General features: G+C 32.7%; 1 protein-coding gene across 2 annotated transcripts in view; it reads left to right on the top strand.

The window, feature by feature from the left end:
* Window positions 1-23,758, top strand: part of PRL-1 (protein-tyrosine phosphatase 4A family member PRL-1) — a 124,290-nt gene that overhangs the window by 20,699 nt on the left and 79,833 nt on the right. Inside the window, exon 1 of one of the 2 annotated variants that reach the window (XM_074122157.1) lies at window positions 8,440-8,672. The exons of the other annotated variant lie outside the window; for it this stretch is intronic. The gene's annotated coding sequence lies outside the window, so the exon portion shown is untranslated. Of the gene's footprint in view, window positions 1-8,439; window positions 8,673-23,758 lie in introns of those variants that run through there. 2 annotated transcript variants of the gene reach the window in all.

Here is a 23,758-nt window from a genome sequence, read left to right as displayed (position 1 = left end):
GGGAGCCTGCAGAATTCACAAAAAGAGCAGATACTAGGGTCTTGACCTTTAATCAGCCGGTCGTATGCAGCAGCGGTGGGAGCGAAGCAGCAGCACGTGCTGTTATGCAATCAAGTGAAGTGTCCCCTTTCTGGATTGCACCTCCTTCCTACATGTTGACCCCATTCTCATGCACTCCCACCAATCTATAATGGTTACTATCTTGCACATTATGCGCATACAACTGTACTGTTTTCTCCTCACTTCTAAACTTTTATTACCAACTATTAAAGTATTGCAAATCAAGATAGAACATCTATATTTCAAAACGATACTTCTACAATTTTTTTCTATACTTCTACAAATATTATAATTTCAGCTTCCAACTGGATCTATCCCAGCTATCTTCTGCTCTCAATCCGTAACCACGGAGGCTTTCTCAGATGCCTCTATTCACTTATTCTTGGGTCTACCCTATCTTCTTCCTTCGGCTTCCCAATCTTAGATTTCCTTAGCCATACTTCCATCTTCCATGCTGTACAATCTAAGTTTCTTTAACTCCATCTTCTGTAGCACACTTTTTGAAACCTTCATTTTTTTAATATCTATTTCTTCGTATCTTACCCTTTCAAGCCTTGATATTCTTGCAGTAATCAAATTTGGAAGCTTTTCCCTTAAAGTTAATAACTAACTTTTATTACTATTATTATTACTATTATTTTGTAATTTTTAAGATATAACCCATCACGATTATCTTATTTAAACTCCATATTTCTGTTGACTGTACGATCCGTCGATGTTATCATTCTTTATTTTTAATTGCGACTTACTCACGCTCCTTTCATAGAAAATATATAAGAAATGTACATAACGAAATGTTCTCGTGGAACATTAGAAGAATGGCCGAACTATTCCCGAAGACAAACCAAATCATTCTCCTCCTACACAATAGATTATGGGGCGTCTACCATCATCATTGCTATACATCGACTGCCACGAAACCTTTCCTTTAGCTCGCGAGCCTGGTGACAGAACTCCAGCGCGGGCTGGCTCACGAAGTTGTAGAAAATTCTGGAGCCATACCCATTTATTTCTATACTTCTACAAATATTATAATTTCAGCTTCCAACTGGATCTATCCCAGCTATCTTCTGCTCTCAGTCCGTAACCACGAAGGCTTTCTCAGATGCCTCTATTCACTTATTCTTGGGTCTACCCTATCGCAGGGCGACTTTATAATGCTTATGAACAAAACTGGATTGAAAAGAAATAGTTTTTGGTGAAAAAATGAAAAGATTCCTTTTAAACCAGTACCTGTTTAGGGTAGCAATCTTCAGTTCTAAGTACCTTTCTTACATCTTTGTTCAGAAATATAAAGTACAGTCACAATCGCCTATTTTTTCAGGCGGAGCTTAACGTCCATCACTTTGTTTTTTTTAAAAAATTATTTTGTAATTTACAATCTGTATAAATATATACAATAAGTAAATAGGAGGTGAATGAGATGAACTGGAGCGGGAAGAGCAGGAGGAGAGAAGCTACCCAGCGGTAGCACTCTCTATAGGAGAGAGGAGAAACGTGAGGAGGAGAATACGAGGAGGAGAGAGGAGAGATTTAGTTGTTCAGACCTCAAGGAAGTCGCGGGTCCACTGGCGATTCAGTCGACGAGGAGTACTGTTAGGGATGTCAGAGGAGGCGAGAGACTGTACAAGAGAATTGGAACAAGAAGAGAGAGCAGTATGGAATTTTTAGTATTTAGTCTTGGCGTGTTGTTCTATGAAGGGAATGTTGAGGTCGGTGTGAAGAGTGAGGTTAGTCACCGTAGAAAGGAGCGTCAGCTATCTGTCGGAGGAGTTTTGACTGAAATGTTTGTACAGTCCGTATGTTTGTAGGTTTGGCCGAACCCCACAGCTCTAGTCCGTAAGTCCGCATAGGTTTGAGAATAGTGTTTTATATTAAGCGTTTGAGTTCAATTGGGTAATTTGGAGCGTCGTCCAAGAAGTCTGTAAAGCAGTTTCGCACGTTTTGTCATTGCTTGTCTTTTAAGTCTAGTGTGTGGGTTCCATGTGAGTCGTTTGTCTATGTTGAGCCCAAGATAGCGCACCAGATCTGTACAAGGAAGAGGATTGCAGTTGAAGAAGGAGCCCCGCCGAAGAGTAAACGTGGCATGCTGGCATTTCTGAGGTTTCTAAACTTTGTTTAGAATTATATATAACTATAATGTTCTTTTTTTTATATAAAAAAGATTTTGCCTGGGGTTATTCATTTTTACTTATTTTATGATGTCTTAGTCACAGTTTTTTATTAGAATCAACTTTTTTTCTAAATAGCCGTAAAATATTGGATATAATGAATTATGTTTAACAGGATTCGGTCAATAAAACAACTCCTAATTGTTCGTCACTGTTTTTCTCAATGCGTAATTATAGGTGTTAGTTGTTAGTTACAATACTATTGATATTAGATACAACATTATTGGTACAATAAATATTGGTTTACCAATATCAATATTTACAAACAACTAACACTTACAGTAACGCCCAAAGGAAAACTAATTTTCCAAAAACCTATAACGAAAAATCGAGTGTTTTTATTGACTGAATCCTGGCAAACAATTCAAAAATATATTTTATTATAATATTTAAACATTATCGTGCAAGTAATTAAGAATTAAAGAAAGACAAAAAAAAATACTTTTTCTTAATTAGTGCTAAAACGTTGTTTTAATCTTCTATCAGATAGTAATCAACTTGGATAGCCAATGAATAAGAAAAGTTGGCAAGCATCCTAATGATGCTGAAGTGTGATGATGCCGTCCTTGCTCCGAAGTAATTTATAGTCTATTTGTTTAGACTGGTCAAATTGATTCATGTTTATAACAATCTTTTATATCTTTTATTTTGTCATGTTTTGATTGGATTATACTTTTTTAAAAGATTTATTATAATTTTTTTGGAAACTTTTACCTTTTTATGTATGTTTAGGATAAACTTTGATGTAAAACAATCATACGGTTTACTTTTCCTGCGATTGTTATAATTCTTATACCAAATAAATTAAATAGGAAACAATAATGTTACTTTTCACAAACGTAAATAACTTTTTGAGTTTTACACATTGTATTTTAGGCGTCTCCGTAATAATTAAAATGAAATCAAATGCAGAAACTTGATGAAATATGGAAGCAGCAAGAGTTTGCACAATATGCAAATTTTTGTTTGCAGTGATTGATGAACGTTATCTTTTGATTCTAAGGTGGCTCTGAATGATGAAGATCTGGAATTCCAAATTTAAAGAATAGAAATAGTTCTATAAATAGTTTATCCACAGAAACAATTTTGTACTTTAAAAAAAAAAACTTATTTTTCTGCAACCATGTAGGAATGTTCTCATTACTCAATTAAAATCAGCAGTGTAATGCCCAACTTCCCTCACTAGTGGGGAAAAATTCCCATTAGTGTCACTTTCCTCACTGGTGAGTGGAAAAACTTTATTGTGCTTTCTTGATATAAGAAGTTTTGTTATTAAATATTTTCTGTAAAACTTTAATAAGCTTATTTAAATTTATTTTATCTAAATAATTAAAAAACGAATATTAAAAAAATACAATAAAAATTGAAAGGAATATAGAAATAAAAATAATATTTTAATAAATAATTAGATATTTTTAATTATAACAGTAAAAAAGGTTATAGTGTTACCTTATAGAAATTTAAAATGGATTCTAGTGATTCCTGTTTAGTTTTTTTTTTAGTTAATAACCCTAATGGTTGCAGAAAAAATATAATATTTAACTCGAGTGTAAAGTATTTTCCTCACACTCGGCACTTTGCACTTGTACTCGTCTCGCTTCGCTCGCTCGTGCGTGCAAACCCTGCCTCGTGTAGGGAAAAGTACTACTTTCCGCACTTGTTAAATAAATAACTATTTCTGGACAAATTATTTTCAAAAAATATGAAAAAAAAAGAAAAGTGCTAGTTTATAAAACGGGCTATAAATTTAGTATACGAGTAGTTAGTTCAAGTTCTCTACGCTGGTGTACAGTATACGCTAGACAAGAGCGAGTTAATGCTATTAACTTTGTCCCTGCAGAGAGCTACATGTGGCGAGGCCAACATGTTTCCGTCTATTTGTCCATTTGGAATGCCGGAAATCATGGTCTATTTGAGATGAATATTACCGAAGTAATATTAAAATAGTAGACTATTTGTTATTGTTTTTTTGCGTGACTCTAACATTTGGGCATTATTCAAACACATTTTTATGCACTAAATTCAATTAGATATTTATTTATAAATCATTTTTCGTTATTCATTCGTTGTTGCACAAAAAAAATTGATCGTTATTCATATTTTTGAATTAAATTTTCCTGTTCATTTATTTTTGATGACAGATTCATTATTTCAATAGGATGAAAAAATAAATGACAGTTTCGATCATGATATATTTTTATTATTCCGAAACTAGGAACTAAGTAATCTTTAGGGCTCATCTTCAGAGTTCATTAGCAGACATGATAGAGGATACACTAGACGAGAGCGAGTTAATGCTATTAACTTTGTCCCTGCAGAGAGCTACATGTGTCGAGGCCAACATGTTTCCGTCTAATTTTACAATAACTATGTAAAAATATCATATAGACCAGCGTTTCCCAACCTGTGGTACGCGAGTTGTTGGTTGGTGGTACGCATAAAATAATCAATAATGGCGGATATAAGAAAAAATAAATAAAAAAAAAAACATAAAAATATCATAGAAACGTCTTTTCCTAAAAATCATAAAAATTATTTTAATTACAATAATAATATTATACAGTAAACTTAAAGTTAAATATGTACAGTACGAGGGTCGTTTGAAAAGTCCGTGCAAAAATAAAAACTACTTAATTTTTGGGGGTAAACCTTTTTTATTTTTCAACATAGTCTCCTTTTAGGCTTATACACTTCGTCCAATGCTGCTCTAGTTTGTTGATCCCTTCCGAATAATAGGATTTGTCCAAGTCTGAAAAATAGCCATTCGTTTCTGCAATTACCTCCTCGTTTGAATAAAATCTTTTTCCCGCCAGCCATTTCTTCATATTGGGGAACAAATAGTAGTCCGAGGGAGCCAAGTCTGGAGAATAGGGGGGATGTGAAACGAGTTGGAACCCTATTTCCATTCATTTTGCGACCACAACTGTTGAGGTGTGAGCTGGTGCGTTGTCGTGATGGAAAAGGACTTTTTTGTAGGCCAATCGTGGGCGTTTTTCTTGCAGCTCGGTTTTCAAACGGTCCAATAACGATGAATAATATGCACCTGTAATAGTTTTACCCTTTTCCAGATAGTCGTTGAGGATTATTCCTTGCGAATCCCAAAAGACAGTCGCCATAATCTTTACGGCCGAAGGAACGGTCTTCGCCTTTTTTGGCGCAGATTCTCCCTTGGTAACCCATTGTTTAGATTGTTCTTTGGTCTCAGAAGTGTAGTGATGTATCCATGTTTCATCCACAGTGACGAAACGACGCTTAAAGTCCTGCGGACTCTTCTGGAACAGCTGCAAACCGTCCTTGCAACACTTCACACGATTTCGTTTTTGTTCAAGCGTGAGCAATCGCGGCACCCATCTTGCGGATAGCTTTGTCATGTCCAAATGTTGATGCAAAATATTATGTACCCGTTCATTCGAGATGCCCACAGCACTAGCAATCTCACGCACCTTCACTCTTCTGTCATCCATCACCATATCATGGATTTTATTAATGATTTCTGGAGTAGTAACCTGAACAGGGCGTCCAGAACGTTCAGCGTCACTTGTGCCCATATGGCCACTCCGAAAATTTTGAAACCACTTATAAACTGTTCTAATCGAAGGTGCAGAGTCACCATAATGTTTATCAAGCTTCTCTTTAGTCTCCTCAGGCGTTTTGCCTTTCATAAAGTAGTGTTTAATCAACACACGAAATTCTTTTTCGTCCATTTTTTGAAAATCACTCGACTTCCTCGATTCAAACGAATGCCAAACACAAAGAAATAGACCGATCTGGCTGAAACTTGGTGTGTGTTCTTCTAAGAGATGCTACTAACTAAACATAACCTCGATACGCGCCAGTGGTGCTATCTCTCTGACTTTGCACGGACTTTTCAAACGACCCTCGTAATAAGGTTGGTCTGTCTCAAGATATACGAGAAAATATAATAGCACTTTTAACAGGATTAAAATTGTCTTTCGCGGAGTATTTTCCGAAACCCGAAAACACAAATGATAATTAGATTTCAAACCGCTTCTATAAAGAAAATTTAGGAAAAGCTACATCATTATCAATAAAAGATAAAGAAAATTTTTTAGAATTATCATGTGGCAGAACCTAAATGATAACTATGTTAAAATCTGCTAAAAGAGACCGATTGTAATGAGTAAGCTCTATCCAAGCAACATTAAATTTAATTGGTACTTACAGATAGTTGAATGCTTAAAAGAAATAAATTTAGAAGATTTGTTTATATAATTTAGAAGATAAGTTTATAAAGTGAACATGAACTTGAACTCCTTTAGCATGATGTACTACCAAGTGGTACGCGAGCCAAAAAAGGTTGGGAAACGCTGATATAGACAATAAGCCCCGAAGATTACCTAGTCCCTAGGTCGAAAGTTTGGCACAACAAATAAATATTATGATCTAAATTGGTATTTATTTTTTCATACTTATTAAATTTTCGGTTATTCCATATTCATGAAATTCAGTTTAACTAGCTAGTAAATGTGAAGAAGCTAATAAATGTAAATTTATTTGGTACTTACTTGTGCACCAAGTAAATTGCAGCAGCAGCGTAGCAGATTTTATGTAGATGTAGATATATATTTATTTAGTTCTTATTTATAAAATAAATAGTAAATTTATTTCTTTACAATTAAAGTCAAATTTTACATCGGAGTACCGTATTATTATAAAAATCAGTTAAAAACTGCAGTAAATCACACTGGACTCTCTCTTATGACATTTATTACAATAGTTAAACAATACACAACAATAATTATTAATATTATTTGCCCAAACAGTGGACGGAGTTCACTTTGTCGTCTACTCTACGCAAACAAAATAAATAAATTAAGATGCTAATCATTAAAAGATCATTTGGTCTAGCAACAAGTAAATGCAAGGAGATGGTGCAGGATTGAGGTGAGTAAATAGTCGACTGAGCACTAATCCTTTTTCAGTTCATAAGTTGTATTTTGAAAATTTAAATTTGGACGCCATTCATTCATTCGCATGAAAGTGAATGAATTTTTTTTTTTTTTTTGAGAGGGAAGAAAGTTTTCTGGCAAAATTGTTTGAATTAAAGATGAGTCACGGTTAAATGAGCAGTTAGCATTGCCAAGTATAATGAAAATGAAAATCTGGTAAAATCATACTTCCCTAAGTTGAAAGATCTTTTTTTGTTGTTTTAAAAATCTAATCAAGTAAAGATGCTAAACTATCTGTTAGAATCAAAAGACGAGACACTCTCAGAAGCGGATTTTATGGGAGCCGCAATTAAAAAGAAAAAAAAGAAAAAATTAAATAGTGAATGTGCGTAAAATGTCAAGCTGGTCCAAAGTAAGTTTACAAATTCTAAACGACAATAAATAGAAAGCTTACTAACACAAACAATTCACCATTACCTCCTACTAAGTTTGGTCAACTGAATAATTCATTCTGAATACGTTTTGACAGTTAAACTGAGCTAAATTCGCCTCTGGGCATTCTAGGAAATAAGTGATGGTTACACTTCCCTTTCCTTCTCCATTTCAAAGGTTTAAAATGGAAAATAATTAAACTTTCAAATGTTTATATTATAGTTAAAAGAATTCTCAGAAAATCATGAATAACTGATAAATAAACACTGTAAGTTTAAGCGCTTATAGTTTGATGGGTAACGATAAAAGTGAATCTTAAGCGACTATAAATTAAGATGGAATTGAATTGAAGTTTGAACTTACTACGACTTTTTATTTTGTTTTTAAGATGTTCTTATTCTAATGTATTTGACACGCTATGTACTATGGCTATTTTTTTTTTTTTTTTTTTTTTTGCGCATCAACAGCTAAGGTCATTAGCGCCCGGAGCTTTTTCCAGTGCACTGCCGGCCTCCGGACAGTGTTCTCTCGTTACAGACAACACTGTCCATCACCGGACAGTGAGCTGTAAGAAGCTCCTAGGTACTATGGCTATTATTATTATTATTATTATTAGATTAAGAGAAGTTTATAAGTGATAATATTAAGTAACTGCGATAAGAGTGTTTAAATATTTTTGTTTTAAATTCTGACATTTACAAATAAACAAATAATATGGAGAAGGTAATTGTAATACATATATTTATTTTTAATTATAAATTACTGATTATTTTTAAAAAAAAAACTACGTTAAAAGCTGTTCACTTAAAGAAATAGTAGAGCGCGTTCATGTCAAGGCCTGCTGAAAGAAGGCCACCTCACATAGCCGTATGAAGTGTGTGTTCTCACTTTTCTTAGTATTATATTGGCAGGTATTCTTTTCTTAGTTATGTGCAGGTATTTGTGATTCTGTTAATACAGAAATTTAGTGTATATGGCTTACAATTGCTGGTGTGTAGTGAAATTATGCTGAAGTGTTTTCTGTGTCAGTAAATATCCAGTGTTTGTATTTTTATTTCTATAACTTACTGTGCTGTTTTACTTCTTCATGAGCTATAAGGTAATCATTTTATTTAAATTTACATTCATTATTTATTTTCATTTTAAACAATTTCAGTACGTGTGTGTATTTTCTTTAGGTAAATAGTGAGTTCTAAGTATTGTTTAAATTTGAACAATTCAATGATTAAAATGATATTGTAGTTCATTTTAAAAAACATTGCCCGCAGAAATTGAAATATTATTCCAGAAATAATAAAGCAAATTTCCACGCTCGCTCCGGATATTTTGGATTAAATTTTTGTTGAATTTTTTTGCTAAATAATAATAATAATTGTGTTTTATTTTGAATTAATATGTACATAATCTTATAAACAGCAAAACATATTTACACAAAAGCATGGACAGCAGTCCATCTGCTTATCTTTTGCTAAATAGTTAATAGAATATTTCTTAATTGCTGTTTCTTATATTACAATGATTTTTTTGACAGTTAGATACTTTTTCCGCGTATTTTTTTCTCTCTTTTTACCTTCTTGATGCATACCTGTTTACACTATTTTGCAGTATTTTTAACTGTACATTTTCTAATTCGTTCTTCAAATAATAAAAAGCTTCTCTTTTTTGTAAATGTGACTCAAATTGTTAGACTAACAAGATTTTTCAAAAAAAAACTGTTGTAAAACTTGCTTGGCTGAATAAAGCGGATTGATCTTTGTATCAAATCAATCAATTGGTTCTTTGTATGTATTACAATATTATACAAAGATAATCCTAACCAGCTCTGTACTCTTTGCCATCTCCATGAAAAATGAAGATTTATTTCATTTATTTATTATCTGTCCGATTTATGAATGTATTAGATTAAAATATCTATCCCAATTATCTATTGCAAGCTCTATTAGCAGAGAGGAACAACTATTTAATTTACTATCACTACAGTCGAAATCTGACTGTCTTAATATTTACAAACGTAGTCATGTTGCGCTCATCCATGCTTAATGACTGATGTAAGTTATAATGTACTATTATAATATTTAAGTTATAATTTAATTTAGAAGTTTATCTCTCATTTAGTATGATTATTTTTATATTATGTGATTTTTTTTTTTTTTTTTGTTTAAGTTCTATTCAATTTGTATCTTTTAATATTTGTTTCTAAAACGTTTTGTTTATGCAACGGTTATGTTAATATCAGTTATCTCTGTAAGTCCCTGCGTGTATTATGTGACTATTGTAGGCAATGAATGTTGTTCGATGGTAAAACATTGTAGTGCCAAAACTGGGGAAAATCAAATAAATAATCTGAGCCTTACTTTTGTCGAGCTTTTTATTAGTTCTGCTAGCGAACGCAATATGTGTTTGTAAGTACGTATTAGTTTATGACGGATAATGCTGTTGATTTATACAAAAAACTAACTTACTTTTTATTGGCATTTAATGGCGTGTTATAATATACAGTTTTGAGAAAAAGGAATCTCATAAATTTGACAAGAATATAATTAATAGGTTATTATTATTAGTATTTTACGTTTTTAGATATAAATTTTAGTTCATTCAATATTCTGTGGGAAAATCACAATAACCAAATTGATTTTGGTTAAAACAGCTAGTCAGAAATTTTCTGCTTTTCTACCAAATAAACTCAATTCAGCGCACGCTTATTTTAAAAAAGATATGAACTAGCAAATTATGAAAGGTCAGAATCCTTTGGCCGCTGTAGGTAACCACTGGTTTAGTGTTTAATATAAAATTGTTAAAAATAGAGTTCCTCTGCACTCTATCGCATATTTTTGATGGCCTGAGCTAAACTTTGAATATATGAGCGTATATATATATATATATATATATATATATATATATATTTTAAATTTCTTATTCATTCAGTTTTTAAAAATAAATTTAGAATTTAAAAATAACGGCTAATTTAATGTATTTTATTGTATAATGTGCGTTATTTTAGATTCAAAATATCTGTTTTCAAACAACAGATTTGTCTTGCGATTTATTTACTTGTCTCGATTTGGCTTTATTAAACTCTTTTAAAAAATATATATGTTAATAAGAGTACATATTATTCTACATTATAAAAAAAAAATACGTTATGGAATATCATTAAAAAAAAAATTAACAAACGTAGCCCCGGAATGATATAACTGGGTGAGTCTAAGTAACCTGTCAGTCTTTAACCTTCAGACTTTGACCTTGTGATGCAGCAAATTTCTGTAATATTTCATTTCTTCTGGAATGCCTTTTCCGCATGGTAAGTTTTATGGTCGACACATAGTCAATTTCCAAAAGAGGTCATTATAAAACTTTGTATTTATAGAGATCTTCTATTTGCAATATCAAAATGTCGAGAGCTTAAAATTCTTTTGTTGGTGTTGCTGCAAGGTTTTGATTTTTATTAGTTCATGTTGTTTGAGAACACCAACAATTTTTATAACTGGAGAATTAGGGATTATTTGGGGAGAGGGGTTGCCTTTTTAAAGATAAAATGGTCCTTGTCTTCTAATAAATTACTGATTTTCCTAGTTATGAGCCTTTTTATAAAGGTGCTGACAACTAACTATCTGATGGAATCTCAGGATCAGGCTTTTGGTCGTTCCTAATATACTGTCAAACAACAGGTAAAATCACAGGCTAATTTGAGAAAACAGCTTTAACAAATTTTGGGATTCTCAACAAAAATAAACTTTGGGATAAAAGAACTCAAATTTGCAAAACTTCAAAAAAAAAAAACAATGATTTCTCGTGCAATGATCTTTGGGAAAGTAAAAAGTCAAAACTGCCTATTGACTTAAACATTCTTTTTATTATTTATTTAACTTTGATTTGATGCATAGAAATTTTAGTCGCAGTATTAGGCACGCACTAATTATACGTATATATGACTGGCTTGCGGCCAGCGACGTGGTTCATGTTTACGCATTTTAGCCAATCATTCGGTAATTTTATATATTTACGTACCTTCCATTCGAAGGAGAACTGCAGAGAAGAAATTTATTTGTATATTTTTGATGTCAGCAGATAGTTTGAATACTTTAACCTTATTTAATTGAGAGTAAATTTGTTTGAGAACGCAATTTCTATATAAATAAAAACGTAAGAAAGTAAGACGACTTGAATTAGTAAGTTTTTCCAACATTAACTCTGCCAAATAATTTTGGAGGGGCCAAAACTCAACGTTAGTACACTTGACGGAATATATTGTTAAGTTTTTTATGATTTTGTTTTGTTCTGTTTCAACTGTTATTCCGATATCGCTTAATATTTAGAATGTTTATGAAAAATTTCTTTTTCTGCAACCATGTAGGGAAGTTCTCATTACTCAATTAAAATCAGCTGTGTAATGCCCAACTTCCCACACTGGTGGGGGGAAATTCCCATTAGTGTCACTTTCCGCACAAGTGAGTGGAAAAACTGTATTGTGCTTCCTTGATATAAGAAGTTTTGTTATTAACATAAATATTTTCTGTAAAACTCTAATAAGCTTATTTAAATTTATTTTATTTAAATAATTAAAAAACGAATATTAAAAAATAAAATAAAAATTGAAAGGAATATAGAAATAAAAATAATACTTTAATAAATAATTAGATATTTTTAATTATAACAGTTAAAAAGGTTATAGTGTTACCTTATAGAAATTTAAAATGGATTCTAGTGATGCCTGTTTAGAAAACACTCCTCCATCAATAAAAGAAACAGTAGAAAATGTAATAAGTAATGTAAATACGTAAGTAATGTAAATAATTGTAATATAACAATAAATGTTTATAATAAATAAATTACTTTTTGTAGACTGTAAAAATGAAATTTTTAATTTTATTAGTTAATAAATGGTTGCAGAAAAAATATAATATTTAACTCTAGTGTAAAGTATTTTCCTCACACTCGGCAATTTGCACTTGCACTCGCATCGCTTCGCTCGCTCGTGCATGCAAACCCTGCCTCGCGTGAGGAAAAGTACTACTTTCCACACTTGTTAAATAAATAACTATTATTTCTGGAATTCTCATCATTTTAAAGGATTTCTGATGGTCTTTAGACTCTTTAGAAGTTTATTAACTGTTTTATAGCTGATTTACTCTGTCAGCACGCATGTACGAGTGCTCGTATTTTATATTTCTGATCTGTTTAAAAATTTTCATCGATCTGCAAAGACTGATAATTTGTATGAGCGCAAAGAATTACAATTTAACTAAGTTTCCGTTTCCCTCTATACTTGCTGACACATTGTTAGCGAAAATGTGAGCAGTTCAATGGAATGTTTTTGTTTTTATTATAGAGCGTATCATTCCTAATTATATACTGTATAAATTTTGTTTTTAACCCACAATTTTGGTTTTAATCAGTATTGTTTAGTTTTTAGTTATTTTGGCATGATGTTTTGGTGTAAACATAATTTTTTAATGTAGATATTTGCTTTTGTGATGTGTACTTATAAAAAAAGGTTGTAAAATAAATTTAGCTTGAGTAGAATAGAATAAATATTTATTACAAAAATATATACATAAAATAAATATAGAAATGTAAATGTATTATACATTTCAACCTTCTAATTTCGTGAAGAAAGAGAAAAATTAGGTGAGGAGGATTGGAATGTAGGGAAAAAAGGAGAGGAAAAACCTGCAGCTAGTGTAGAGAGTTAGAGTAGGATATGTTTTAGTCTTTTGTGTCTGTACGAGGGTCGTTTGAAAAGTCCGTGCAAAAATAAAAACTACTTAATTTTTTGGGGTAAACCTTTTTTATTTTTCAACATAGTCTCCTTTTAGGCTTATACACTTCGTCCAACGCTGCTCTAGTTTGTTGATCCCTTCCGAATAATAGGATTTGTCCAAGTCTGAAAAATAGCCATTCGTTTCTGCAATCACCTCCTCGTTTGAATAAAATTTTTTTCCCGCCAGCCATTTCTTCATATTGGGGAACAAATAGTAGTCCGAGGGAGCCAGTCTGGGAATAGGGGGGATGTGAAACGAGTTGGAACCCTATTTCCATTAATTTAGCGACCACAACTGCTGAGGTGTGAGCTGGTGCGTTGTCGTGATGGAAAAGAACTTTTTTGTGGGCCAATCGTGGGCGTTTTTCTTGCAGCTCGGTTTTCAAACGGTCCAATAACGATGAATAATATGCACCTGAATAGTTTTACCCTTTTCCAGATAGTCGATGAGGATTATTCCTTGCGAATCCCAAAAGACAGTCGCCATAATCTTTCCGCCTTTTTTGGCGCAGATTCCCCCTTGGTAACCCATTGTTTAGTTGTTCTTTGGTCTCAGGAGTGTAGTGATGTATCCATGTTTCATCCACAGTGACGAAACGACGCTTAAAGTCCTGCGGATTCTTCTGGAACATCTGCAAACCGTCCTTGCAACACTTCACACGATTTCGTTTTTGGTCAAGCGTGAGCAATCGCGGCACCCATCTTGCGGATAGCTTTGTCATGTCCAAATGTTGAGGCAAAATATTATGTACCCGTTCATTCGAGATGCCCACAGCACTAGCAATCTCACTCTTCTGTCATCCATCACCATATCATGGATTTTATCAATGATTTCTGGAGTAGTAACCTCAACAGGGCGTCCAGAACGTTCAGCGTCACTTGTGCCCATATGGCCACTCCGAAAATTTTGAAACCACTTATAAACTGTTCTAATCGAAGGTGCACCATAATCACCATAACGTTTATCAAGCTTCTCTTTAGTCTCCTGAGGCGTTTTGCCTTTCATAAAGTAGTGTTTAATCAACACACGAAATTCTTTTTCGTCCATTTTTTGAAAATCACTCGACTTCCTGGATTCAAACGAATGCCAAACACAAAGAAATAGACCGATCTGGCTGAAACTTGGTGTGTGTACTTCCAAGAGATGCTACTAACTAAACATAACCTCGATACGCGCCAGTAGTGCTATCTCTCTGACTTTGCACAGACTTTTCAAACGACCTTTCGTATGTTGAAGAAGGATGGAGGAGGTTATGTCGCGGCATAGTGAATTAGGATGGCCGTCTAGGATGGAAAAGAGTTTGAGCAGACGATTTTGGATATAGGAGTGTACCGGGGATAATGGACGCAGTCTCGTGGAGTGAGTCAATTCTAGTACGTCGTGGAAAGTCTTTTGCGAGTCTCAGAAATTTGTTTTGCGTTATCTGAAGTTTCTTGATGTTGCTACTATAAGTCAGGACTCCAGGCAGAGCAGGCGTAGAGCAACATCGGCCTAATGACTACTTTGCAAAGAAAGAGTTTGTTAGTCACAGTCATTTTGGAGTCACGTGAGAGAAGAGGAAATAATAGTCGTGTAGTCCAGTTTGCCTGAGTTTACTTTGTCCTGAACGCGCTTAGTGAAAGTCAGTTTGTTGCCCAAAGTTAGGCCTAAGTGCTTAACGTGGGTAGACCATGGAATGAGAGTGTTATTAAATCTGATTTGTCGGTTAAAAGAGGGTCTGCGTTTGGTGAAGAGTATAGCGTTTGTCTTGTCGTGGTTAAAATAATTCTCCATTTTGCTGCAGAATTTTGTAAGTATGTCTATTGTAAGAGTAAGTCTGTTGGTGATGTATTCTTCAAGATGACGTGTAAAAAGGCCACTTCAGAGTTTTGGTGGAGGATAGACTTTCTTTTGGAGAGGTAACAGTGAAGGAGTTTTTTTGAGGTATACAGGAAAGTGGTAGTCAATTAAGCGGAAGAAGAAGTCCAGTATGCCAAACAGTGTCGAAGGCTTTTTCTAAGTCCAGTAGTACCATGCCAGTGTGATTTAGCTTGACTTAACTGGGAGGATGACCTCAAATCATGTATTTCCTATGAAGCGGGAAACACTGTGTCGAAATTTTAAAGAAAAGCTCCAACTTATTGGTGTACCCTTAGCAACAATTAACTTCTTATGGTACTGTACGAAAGTTATGCAGCTTCGCTGTTTGAAAAGATAAACATTCTTTACATTTCTACCATCCAGTAAAAACAGAGCATTCCTCAAGCAATCGTAAAACAAAAGAATAAAATAGAAAAAATCAAATTGAACACATAATGCCAAAGCAGTTAAAAAGCACTTCATTTTGTCACTGAGTTTGGTTGGCCAATTTACTTCTATTATTTTCTACCTGCCCCCACCTGTTCCGATCTATTCACGAACACCTGTTCACTCATTGTCTGAACTCATTATATATCCACTAAGAATATTTTAATTATCATTAATTAACCGCGCTTAACGTTAATTACACTTTTTGCCAAATATATGTCAAATATACGCGCACTTTAATTTACACCCACTTTAGTTGATAATTTGATATTTTCTGTATTATTAGATAAATAAAATAGAAATTAGAAAAATATCTGTCTGAGAACTGGCAGGTTTGGATTAATAGCTTAGATTATTATTTAACTTCGGAAGGATCAAACCCTTTATTGTTCAGACCTCTTCATGGCCATGTAACATTATATCTCACTGTGAGATGATGGAGAACGATTGATCTAGAAGACCATGGCTTATTTAATTGTCAAGACCCTTGCACTTCAGAAAAGAGGTTCTCGGAAAACCGCAAAAAAAAACAAACAAATATACCTGGGAAGAAATTTAAAGAAATGGTTGGTCTTCTTGAGTATATGTGGTACTTGCAGTATAATAATAAACATAGATACCATTTTCAAGAATCTAGAAAATCACCTAAAGTAAAGATGTATTTCCAGGGGCGGGTGTTGGTCTAGTGGTCAAGAGCATGGCTTCGCATGTGGAAGATCCTCAGATCGAATCCTGCGTATGGCTACTTTTTATTTGTCAAAAAAAAAAAAATTGTTTATAATAAAGTATGAGCTTCCGCCACCCCCCCGTCCACGACACCTGATTGGTAGTTGGTCGTTAAGCCCCGCCTGAAAAAATAAGCAATTACTTTACTTACTTTACTGAAGATGTACTTCCAGGTTATGAAATCTGAGCGAAGTTAGTAAAAGAATGAATGAAAGATTTTTATTTATTACATGAAAATAAATACGTACATATGTACATTGAAGTGCCAGTGCGAATACTATAACCTCCAGCATAATAATTACAAAAATTGTACAAAATATAAAACATAAAATTGAATAATGAGGCAAAAAAAACTCAGCTTTGTGTTAGTAAAAGTGATTATAACAGACCCGTTGCAAGAAGCGAGCTTAGACAGTGGCCAACAGTGCCAAATATTAGGGGCATCAAAATTTGCGACAGTAAATTCCTGAAAGTTTTTATAAATCTTCACTCTTATCCTCAAATGTAAAGCATTTATCATTTAAATTGTGATTTTTATCTTTGTAGGCCAACTTTTTACACACTTAATTTATTTCTGTAAATGTTCTTATCGTGTAGAATTCAAATAGATGAACTAAAAGTTGTAAAAAGTACAATTAATCTCGATGGCCATTCTGACCTTTACTTCTTGACACAAAAAAAAAAGCATTAACAGAAAGAAAAAATTAAAGTATAGACTGCCATTTTATAAAGTTAATCCAGTGAAGATTTCATTAGTACAGGCGTGGCCTGCTTGTTAAGGGCGTGGTCAGATAACAATAGCTGGCCTTTCTATTGGCTCCACATACCGCCTACATTTCACATTTTCAATTCTCCATTCTGATTGGTCATTTCTTTAGTATGGATTGTTACTTATTAAAATGCATTTTAATTTGTTTTAAATAATTTTTCCCTCGTAGGTATTTGATGAATTTTCAGAATATGCAATAAAAAGCAAATAATCAAAAATATACCGAAAATAGAGATTTTTCTTTCGTAATTCTTTCATGTTTATGTTGCTGATGCAATTAGAAATGGAAAAGGTAGGGAATTATTATTATTTTATTAAAAAATAAGAAATAAAACTGCCCATACTGTTTACTGATAGATTCGCCCTTGATAACTATAATTTTCAACGTAATAATTTACAAATTGTCGCTAAATTCCAAATAATTTAGACATATTTAATTCTAACTAAAACTGAACAGATTGTAAAATCCTACATTACCCTAAAATTTAATCTTAAAGTCAAGCGTACCCTAACCCTTCTCTAGGGAACTCCCTAAATCTATAAAAATACTATCAAAAAGAGAACTGAAGACTGCGAACAATGTCACATAAATTCTTTCAACTAAAAGAATGCTTTACTAATTTGATTCCAAATTAATAAGATACAAAAAAAATTATTCCTCCAGAATCTGCACACGCGTGTAAAAAGTTGAATTTTGTGAAACCACTTGCATAATACTGCTCATAATCCAGCACCCAGGCATACAGCCACTTCTCATATTCAACACTGAAAAAATGGCTCTGTTCCATATCCAACTTTACACCAGATAGAACAAGTAAATTTTTAGTAGTTTAAATTTTTAGTCCAATTTACCTCGCAAAATTTTACTTACACAATTTTTATATTCAAGTTAAACACACTAACTAACACGTACGGCTGTATCCTTCGCTTTTATTAAACTACAAAATTTGTATTTTATTCATAGCAAACTTAATACTGGAAAACCATCACTAGCTTTCACTTAAACTAATAACAAAAAGCAAAAAAACAATATATAGAACAAAATTGGACTAAAATTTAAACTTCAATTTTAATATGTTAATCATCACTTCTGCCATCATCACTTCTGCTAAATTAGCAGCTAGCAACAAGTTTTAAGGCGCCGTCTCTTAACATATGCTGTTAGACAAGCTGACTCATGCAATTTTAGACACAGCTATGTCAGTTTTTTAATGTTTAGCATGCTGCACAATTTTTTTTTTTATTATTACCTTATAAAAGAAATTTTACACAGTTACTATGGTATAAATAAATCATAGCGCTATAGAAGTACGCATATTACACAAACTAACGTTAGGTAATTGGCAAACGAGAAATAATTAAATATCCGTGCTATTCTGCTAAAAATAGGTGATAAGCAAAAAAAACAAAAATGGAGCATTTTAGGAAGTATTAACAAATTAAATAGCCGGTCACGTTTTAATAATTTCATTGACTGGTGATTGATTAATTTTTTTAACAATCCTTATTTTAAAAAGCAGTGACGTGACGATGAATGTAAATACAGTTGTTTTAGAATGTTTAGATTAATTTATTCAATGAAAATATATACATACATCATAACCTCAATAGTCGTCTCCTTCAACGTGAATACAGCTTTATCTAAATGGATGTTTAAACAAAAAAAATTATTTAATGATAATGATATCTAAAACATTACAAACTTGAATATTCTCCTCTTACATCTCTTCTCCTTATCTTATAGAATTAAAAATATTAATTTTCATTTCCTGCATAATAGGAAATAATTGTTCTTTTTAATCGATTTAGAATCTTTACCGGATGTACTCGTTTTCAGGAACCATAAATACCAAAACCAGTTTGGGATACAGCGTGGATATGAAACTTGGATTTATACTTATGTGATCACTTCATAAAATTGTGCAAATTGAAGTAAGACAAAATCGTTTGATTATTAAAACTAGATTTTTATTATGATATTGATTTGCTTTAATTATTTGTCAATCTGCGTTATCCAAGGAAATGAAATCTTTAAATAATAAAATAATAAATAAAATAATCTAGTTGTGCAATAAAGTTAAGAAGCCGAAATTTCAGAATTCCCTTATTTTTCCTTTTATTTTGCAATTCTAACTCAAAATTTAGGCAACCCTGTGTATACATTCCATCTCTGGCTGTTATTTATTCACTAAAGCAGAAATCTCAATTTTTACAATATAACTGGACGAGAATTCCTTATTTTTCCTTTTATTTAGCAATTCTAACTCAAAATTTAGGCAACCCTGTGTATACATTCCATTTCTGGCTAAGTTATTTATTCACTAAAGCTGAAATCTCAATTTTTACAATATAACTGGACGAGAATTCCTTATTTTTCCTTTTATTTAGCAATTCTAACTCAAAATTCAGGCAACCCTGTGTATACATTCCATTTCTGGCTAAGTTATTTATTCACTAAAGCAGAAATCTCAATTTTTACAATATAACTGGACGAGAATTCCTTATTTTTTCTTTTATTTTGCAATTCTAACTCAAAATTTAGGCAACCCTGTGTATACATTCCATCTCTGGCTGTTATTTATTCACTAAAGCAGAAATCTCAATTTTTACAATATAACTGGACGAGAATTCCTTATTTTTCCTTTTATTTAGCAATTCTAACTCAAAATTTAGGCAACCCTGTGTATACATTCCATTTCTGGCTAAGTTATTTATTCACTAAAGCTGAAATCTCAATTTTTACAATATAACTGGACGAGAATTCCTTATTTTTCCTTTTATTTAGCAATTCTAACTCAAAATTCAGGCAACCCTGTGTATACATTCCATTTCTGGCTAAGTTATTTATTCACTAAAGCAGAAATCTCAATTTTTCCAATATAACTGGACGAGAATTCCTTATTTTTTCTTTTATTTTGCAATTCTAACTCAAAATTTAGGCAACCCTGTGTATACATTCCATTTCTGGCTAAGTTATTTATTCACTAAAGCTGAAATCTCAATTTTTCCAATATAACTGGACAAGAATTCCTTATTTTTCCTTTTATTTTGCAATTCTAACTCAAAATTCAGGCAACCCTGTGTATACATTCCATTTCTGGCTAAGTTATTTATTCACTAAAGCAGAAATCTCAATTTTTCCAATATAACTGGACGAGAATTCCTTATTTTTCCTTTTATTTAGCAATTCTAACTCAAAATTCAGGCAACCCTGTGTATACATTCCATCTCTGGCTAAGTTATTTATTCACTAAAGCTGAAATCTCAATTTTTCCAATATAACTGGACGAGAATTCCTTATTTTTCCTTTTATTTTGCAATTCTAACTCAAACAAATAAATTGCAGAATATTGTGTTAATTTTGTTGGTAACTGATTCATTAATCCAGAAAGATAACTGCCATTTGCAGTTATAATTTTTTCTTTATTTTCTGCCAAGCTGTCGACCTGGGGTCTGGGGACTAGATCATAAATAACAAATTACGGCTGAAATTGGCAATAGTCATTCTTCCTTTGAGATCTAAATAAACTAAAAAAAAGTCACAATAATATTTTTAACTACGTGAAGGCCAAAAACAAAAGATATAAACCTACAGTATCCTATTATGTATAATTAAAATATTGCGACATAAATAATTTAATTAAGTCATCTTTGGAGTGTCCCTCACAATAGAAAAACTAAAATAGAACTATCAGTTGGTTATGGTTGATTGAAAGAAATAACATCTTAAAGAGGGGTTTACCCAAGATATACCGCTAGATATTTTGCAACCAATTCATTGTGAAAATATCTGGGTTATAAAGCTCATTGAAGTGTAACTATACTGCATTGATAGCACTTCAATACAAATGCATGAAATTAAAAAAACAAAAATTCTTTCATTATGCAATTTTATTGTGCACATTTTGTTACTGCACAAACACGTAGTGTATCTTTTTTAAGAAAGAAAATGTGCAATTTTTCCTTTAATTCTTTTTTAAAAATTTTTATTTTATTTTTCTTATTTCTTGCAAGAGTATTGCGACCATGCCAAATTTCATCAATGAGATTTCAATAGAGTTTAAGTTTTTCGGTATGTTAACAACGAAAAAAGCTTCAAGTACATAGTCTATAGGAATGAAGTACACTCGAAAATGGTGCTCAAAAACTCTATTTAATTTGGCAATTCTTTATCTACATACTCATCAGTTTTTGTTGAATAATTTAGTTTAAAAAAAAAATTGATTATTTGGGGATGACTTTAAAGAAACTGGAAACTTTAAAGATTCTTCTTAAGTTTCCTTAATACCTATTTGATAAATTAATATTAACCAAATATTAATAATAATAATAATAATAAAGCCTTTTATTTTTAGAAAAAAACAATAAATACAAAAGTAATTTCATCCTTGAACATAATAATAGACTTACGAGGGTCGTTTGAAAAGTCCGTGCAAAAATAAAAACTACTCAATTTTTTGGGGTAAACCTTTTTTTATTTTTCAACATAGTCTCCTTTTAGGCTTATACACTTCGTCCAACGCTGCTCTAGTTTGTTGATCCCTTCCGAATAATAGGATTTGTCCAAGTCTGAAAAATAGCCATTTGTTTCTGCAATCACCTCCTCGTTTGAATAAAATCTTTTTCCCGCCAGCCATTTCTTCATATTGGGGAACAAATAGTAGTCCGAGGGAGCCAAGTCTGGAGAATAGGGGGGATGTGAAACGAGTTGGAACCCTATTTCCATTAATTTTGCGACCACAACTGCTGAGGTGTGAGCTGGTGCGTTGTCGTGATGGAAAAGAACTTTTTTGTGGGCCAATCGTGGGCGTTTTTCTTGCAGCTCGGTTTTCAAACAGTCCAATAACGATGAATAATATGCACCTGTAATAGTTTTACCCTTTTCCAGATAGTCGGTGAGGATTATTCCTTGCGAATCCCAAAAGACAGTCGCCATAATCTTTCCGTCCGAAGGAACGGTCTTCGCCTTTTTTGGCGCAGATTCCCCCTTGGTAACCCATTGTTTAGATTGTTCTTTGGTCTCAGGAGTGTAGTGATGTATCCATGTTTCATCCACAGTGACGAAACGACGCTTAAATTCCTGCGGATTCTTCTGGAACAGCTGCAAACCGTCCTTGCAACACTTCACACGATTTCGTTTTTGGTCAAGCGTGAGCAATCGCGGCACCCATCTTGCGGATAGCTTTGTCATGTCCAAATGTTGATGCAAAATATTATTTACCCGTTCATTCGAGATGCCCACAGCACTAGCAATCTCACGCACCTTCACTCTTCTGTCATCCATCACCATATCATGGATTTTATCAATGATTTCTGGAGTAGTAACCTCAACAGGGCGTCCAGAACGTTCAGCGTCACTTGTGCCCATATGGCCACTCCGAAAATTTTGAAACCACTTATAAACTGTTCTAATCGAAGGTGCAGAGTCACCATAATGTTTATCAAGCTTCTCTTTAGTCTCCTGAGGCTTTTTGCCTTTCATAAAGTAGTGTTTAATCAACACACGAAATTCTTTTTCGTCCATTTTTTGAAAATCACTCGACTTCCTCGATTCAAACGAATGCCAAACACAAAGAAATAGACCGATCTGGCTGAAACTTGGTGTGTGTTCTTCCAAGAGATGCTACTAACTAAACATAACCTCGATACGCGCCAGTGGTGCTATCTCTCTGACTTTGCACGGACTTTTCAAACGACCCTCGTACTTAAACATTACAAAAAATTGCTTTAAACTTTGATTATAATTTAAAATCACAAAAATATTATAGAATTTATTGCATTATACCATTATTTATTTTCTGATTGAATTAAGTAATTATAGCGGAAATTCCAAGCGTATTTACAAGAATGTTTAATTGGTTTCCATTTTCGATAACCATTTAAATATGTTATTAGCTGCTCTTTTGTGAGACTCTCATTTTCAAAAAAGCGAATGCGAAACTGTTTAAGTGACAGACACTCAGCGAGAAAATGATAAGTGTTCTCTGGCAAGGATATATCGCACAAAGAACTCATCTCTAAAAAATCTATAATTAAGGAACATAAGTTCGCCTCTCGCTTTTATAATCCAGGAGATCTGATCTAAAGAGTACTTATTGTTCATAAACTTATTTTCTCCTAAATCATAGCTCAATTCCTCCAGATCAAATCAATCTTCCAGAAGAGGAGTTTCTAGCAATATTAACAAAATTCTGCTTGGAGTTATGTTACAATTGATCACTAATTTTATGAAATCTACAATTCAAATTAATTATACATTCTAAATCAAAATTAGCTAAATTAAAATCGGGATCATATTTCTTATAACCAAATATTATTGAAGTTATAAAATTTCAAGAAAATGGATAACCCATAAGTAGAAACAGGTTTTAGAAATATTTTGCTATTTTCTGGAAAAATAAAAAACTAAAACGACGAACACATTTTTCGTTATATTGTGATCTTAACAAGTTTTTCAATGGCTATCGAGTTTTTTAACCAGATATTCCGGTTCCCTAATTCTGGTTTCTTGGTTTTCTGGAGTCCGAAAAAAAAAAATGTTTCTTACAAAATTACTAATGAGGAGTTCTCAAAAGTTTCATTTCTGTGCAATATTCTGGCTTACTAACCGTAAAATGTTTTTGTAGAATTTCCATAATGTGT

This window comes from Rhodnius prolixus, unplaced genomic scaffold, assembly GCF_049639745.1.
Source record: "Rhodnius prolixus isolate KJV_2025 unplaced genomic scaffold, Rpr scaffold_8, whole genome shotgun sequence".
NCBI classification, from domain to species: Eukaryota; Metazoa; Arthropoda; class Insecta; order Hemiptera; family Reduviidae; genus Rhodnius; species Rhodnius prolixus.
The sequence above is the reverse complement of the archived record's forward strand: the minus strand, read 5'-3'. Positions and strand labels throughout refer to the sequence as shown.